The following is a 5,734-nucleotide window of genomic DNA, read 5'->3' on the forward strand; positions in this document are numbered from 1 at the left end:
TATTCATGTCTGTACTGTATCTGCATATCTTTATACATGTTTGAATGTAGATGTACATGTATGTTTGTATGTATACTGTACAGTATATTTGCTTTGACAATATTTAAGTATCTCATGCCAACATGCCAATAAAGCACTTGAAATTGAATTGAACTCAGTCGAGCAGAGAGAGAAGTTGAGATGGCAGGATGTTTCCATTTGTCTTCATCCAGGTCACAGAGAGGCAGCAAAGAAGTTGGCACAAAATGAAATCGCAGTTTTTCTTGAAAAACTCCCTTTAAAAAGAGACTCGTGGAGAGGTCAAACACCAAAGCCCAGCGGAGCCTGAATTACCCTCTTACCCCTTCAAAACAGGCTGAGGGCCGCCCCAAGACTCCACAGGGGGGAAAGAGGCAAGCCATTTCTGCCATTTCTGAATATGCTCTGGTGAAAGGAGAGTGATGGGCACTTTTGTATTATTACCTGCCTTTCCCCTTAGGAAACATTAGTGCTAAGAGAACTTGTCGATCACTCATACACTCTCTCAACCCCCCCCCCACCACCCCCCACTCCACACACATACTTTCTTTTTTGCTCTCGCTCTCTTTCTCTCTTTTTCGCCCTCCCTCTCTCTCTCCCTCTGTATCTATCTCTCTGTCCCTCGGTCTCTTTCTGTCTCCATCTCTCCAGAGTTGGTGTGGTGTTGTGGATGCATATCTCTTTTTTTGTTGTTTTCCACCTCTTCCATTCGTTTCCACTCAACCCGCAGTCACTCTGTCATCTAACTGTGTTGCTGAAGCTCAGAGCTCAGGCAGTCCTTGGCGAGACACACATCCCCTGGTCATAAGTATTAGCCCATGCCGAGGTCATTATTCAATGATGGCAGTTACCTGGGAAAGAGACCACGCCCCCCTCCCCACACACACACGCACACACACACTCACACACACACACAAAGCTTCAGGAGAACAGATGCTGCGTCTCACTAAACACAATGAATTACTTATGGACCGCTTAGGCAAACAGGCGAGGTTCCTCCGGGTTTGTATAACACTGATAGGGACATCTGCCTGCAGAAGACCTGAACCCAGGTGCCCTTTACCTATAGGTAACTGAACTCTTATCACTGTCCCCGTCACAGCATCAGTCCACTGCTGATGATTAAACACATGACCCCCCCCCCCAGCTCCACCCCAGCCCCCCTCACACACACCCCTCGCTCCACCCAAGTCCACCCCAACCACCCTTTGAATAAAATCAACAGGAGTCACAAGCCTTATTTGAACCATCCTCTGAGTTAAGGTTGTTGGTTCAGGCTTCATATAGGTTTTCTATCAGGCTTCATTATGGCTTCAGTCAGGCTTCAATCAGTGCAGCTTCCTTCAGCCTTCAAACAAAGGACAGTGTAGCGACTGGCTCGTCCAGGCTCACATCACAAAGAAAACACTGTACGTACACTCACATATATACACACACATTGTACGCACACAGACATTTGTGCTTACACACACTGTTCACACACACACGCACACATTAGATGGCAGAATGAACAAAAAGACACACACACAGAAAGAATGCAAAAAAAAAGAAAAAAAAAAAGAGAACACAAATACAATGAAGCAGGCAGTTTAATGATCATTTCGGAATCTGGGGAAAGCAGAGAGTACAATGGCTTCCAGGACTCACAGACGGGTTACAAATAGCACATTTGTGTCTGAAAATACACCTCTCTGCTTTTCCCCCTCAAAATCATGGACATGCACAAAGAAAGATTGCGCTTGTCACAGCTGCCATCGGCTAAGTGGGTAAAATTCATGCTAAAGTTAAATCTAACGTAATTTTCCAATTTCTTTGTTGAGCATAGACAGTGATTTATCCACACTTATTTCAGATGTAGTGCATAACTGCTGACTCTCTCTCTCTCTGTCTCTCTCTCCCTCTTGCTTACCAGCACTCACTTTTTATTCATCTTTCTCTCCATCTCTATTTTTCTGTGTATTAATGTGTCTTTCTCTGTCTCTCCCCTCTTTTCCCTCTCTCTCCCTACATCTCTCTCTCTCTCTCTCTCTCTCTCTCTCTCTGTATCTTTCTGTTTTCATATCTGTCTTTCACACTATCTCCCCCTTTCTCCTCCCTCTGTCTCTCTCTCTTCCTTTCTTTCTTCTCTCTCTCTCTCTCTCTCTCTCTCTCTCTCTCTCTCTCTCTCTCTCTCTCTCTCTCTCTCTTTCTCTCTTGTCAGAGTCTAACATGCAAAGTGGTCTTGGGATGGAAATCATTGTTGTTGGTCCAAACAAAACATATCAGAGTAATGAATGACAAACTAGACAACAGAATAACCTACACACATACTCTCACACACACACACTCACGCATACAAACACCAATCTTCAATACCGCATGTTTTTTCGAGGATTCCAGGGTAGAGATTTTTGTGTTCCATTTGCATTTTGAATATTCTGAATAGAATTATTTCCACGGAAACAGACTGTGACATAAAGAGTCACAATCAACTGAGAGTCTTGATCAACAGGGTTCCTATGTAATCATGTGTGTTCACTATGGTGTTACAGTCAGTTTGAGTGCTTGCTTTTCATGCCAAAACCATTGTTCTAAATTCTATAACATAAAAAATCAGAACATTGTAGAACGTTCTCCTTCTTAGCTTCATAACGACCATTCATTTGAATCAGGTGTGTTGGAGCAGGGTCACATCTAAAACAGGCAGGACAGGGGTTGACAAGCACTGTTCTAGTACGTTTCCCAGTCTATCATTCTTCCTTAGCCTCATTCCTCAGTCCTTGTCGAACCCCCTAAATACATCTCAGCGCAGAAGGCCCAGTATTAAACGATCAGGCTTGCAGTTGATAGTAGGCCCGCGGTAGATCGCGTTTTTAGAAATTGCTATTACATTTCCATTTGTTAAAAAAAAGTGTGTTTTTGGGTTAGGCTCTGCAGGCCATATGTCTAGTTGAAAGTCGTCCAAAAGCTGCTTTTATTTGCTGAAAACTATTCGATGGGACTTTTATTATGAAGGACAGATCACAGTTTCTCCTCCCGATCGGTGACGTCAAGTTCACAACACTTATGGGGAGGACGGGGATTTAAATGGCCAGTCGTCGGTTAACTGGAGGTTGGTTTCTACGCTGCCATAAGGCTCTGGCTCTACGAAGATGATGTGTCAATCGCCAATTCGCCGCCAGACATCCCCTGCAGGTACGTCTGGTTGTCCACCGCCACCGTGGTTCTTAAAATGTTCCTTATTCATTTTATAGATATAGTCACCGATTGAACGACTGCGAACATTCGGTGCGATGGAGAGATGGTTAAGATGATGTAGTTACACTACTTCAATGTTCACTGAAACCTGTTCACCGCTTCGGACAAGCTGCCTCCGCTTCTGGTTAAGAAAGACAAAAGAACTAACTTTAATTTAAACTATAATAACTAGGCAACGGTATTTCGTAAACTGGCTTTAGGGCATCTATGCTTCATACGGCTAGTATCGTGGGATTTTCCTAACAACGAGCAAAGACTTAAGAGGTTAACTTGCTGCATGTCAATATGTAACGTTTGTTGATACGTTTGAATTGAGTGTTGTTTGACTTTTCCTATCGGTGAATGTCTCAGGCTGTTCTCGCGCCTTGCTTCCAGGTGGAGCCTTTGAAAGGAGAGAGGAGCACGAGCTCAATGAGTCAGATGAGATTCCGCCGCTCATCAACAGGTAGACCGTGCGACCATAACTTCGTGACACAAGAAAAACATCCTAGAAGGTATTCCTTCTTCTATATGCATTCTGTCACCTATCTTGCCATTTTTATGGTGAAATGTACTTCAGTATGATGAAATGTGATCAATAATGTTTTTAAAAAACATTTTCATGATTTATCTTATATAAGTAAAGATATACCTTTAAACAATTCACTTGAATGTTATTCTACATATATGCAATGTACCCTATTTTCTAATATAGATGGCTGAATAATGTGTAGGATACATTTTGTTGCTGTGTGTATTTGGCTATAGGTTACGGAGTTTATAAATTAGGTATACATATACAATTATCGTACTTTCTGGTTTATGCCCAGTTGTGTAATTCTATCGATTATTAAATGAGAAGCCCCCCGCGTAGAAATATAATTTTCCTGTCGCTGTGTTTACATAATGGCTTTAATTAGATTTAAACATCCCTTTATTATAGTTATCTTTGACAAATCCAATATCACCTCATCAGCCTCTTCCTCCTCACGTCTCCTGGGGATAATGTGCCAGACAGCCCTCCAAAACGGAGCCTCTAAAATGGCTTTATACGGACTCTGGTATGTAGGCTAGTTATCGTGTCCCGTTCCTTCCAAATCCTTTACTTTGGGGCTATCTTACAAAGATTATTTTATTTTCTATAGGACTAGGCTAAATGTAGGCCTACAGGGTATTGAAATAAACGAAATTTAGATCCATTTTAAAAGTAACGTAAAGTCATGGACTTCTCATGACGCCAAATGGGCTAAGTCTTCTCGTGGCGGTCTATTCCCGTTCGTCATTGAGGGTTGTGATGAGATGAAATGGAAAATACATGGGCTATACTTTTGATAAAGGCCTTGGCTACTTTAGTCGTATGAACTACTACTTTACTACTACTTTAGAGGGTCCTTAAATAATTATGAAAAGACACTCTCTATGCTGTGAAACTAATTGCAGCCTGTTCAATTTTAGTGTAGGGAACAAATAAAGTACATGACGAATTAAATCGAGAGATTTACTTTAAACTTAACCGCCAATTACATATCAGCACCACAGCGTTGGACAGCTCCAGTGTGGTCGCATGAAGGAGTCTCCTTGCGTCTCTAATCAGCCAACCGCGGTGAAATTCTAATTTCACGGGGCATTTGAAGCAAGTTAATCATTTATTACGAGCAATAGGCCTTACAGTAAGGTCCGTGCCCACCACCTCAAACGGCAGAAAAGGCTGCTTGAAGCGTAGCTTTTTTTCAAAATTTTCAAAATTGACTTGGTAAAACCTACAGTTCACTTTTAGTCACTGTTTCCACCATTCATACAAATTCCAATTTACACGGAACATATAGCCTAGTTCAATATGTCATTCGCGTAATAAAGTTTTATTTTATTTTTATTCAAAGTGTAAAGTGTGTAAAATATGGTGAGTAGCTAGCACAGGCCTATAATTTTTCATTTCGTGCCAGTCAGCTTCTTCTCGCGGTTAGCTGGCGAGCTCAGGGTGACCGGCAGTCCGCCACACGGTCACATGGATAAACTCTTTCAAAGATAGTTCTACATATGTTTCTTCTGCCTGTAGCAATGAAACAAAACCGTTTAGAGCAGGTGTTTAAACAATCCCCCGTGTGCGTCCATCCAATTAATGCAATTAGATGCAGCTTGGTTACGACTTAATAATGTTGGACGAGTGCGGGGGAGAGAGGATAGATTCGCCAGTGTTGACTCTTCCTACGCTGTTATCTGCAGCGAGAGAGGGAGCGGGAGAGGGAGAAGGAGAGGGAGAGGGAAAGGGAGAGGGAGAGGTACCTGTCTGAATGTAACCCGCTAATGTGTGAAAGTGACACGCGTCTGAAACAAAAGAAACGTCTACCATAAACACAGGAGAACATTTGCCTCCACAGACCGTCTCCCACTACAGTTTTCTTTGTTCTGCTCTGCAAACAAATGTATTCAATATCAAATCCGGGCTGTTAGATTCGAACATAAGCTGTTCTGTTTGTCGGAGATAGACACTCCGGGGAGG

The sequence above is a fragment of the Osmerus mordax genome, chromosome 4 (genome assembly GCF_038355195.1).
Source record: "Osmerus mordax isolate fOsmMor3 chromosome 4, fOsmMor3.pri, whole genome shotgun sequence".
Lineage (NCBI taxonomy): Eukaryota > Metazoa > Chordata > Actinopteri > Osmeriformes > Osmeridae > Osmerus > Osmerus mordax.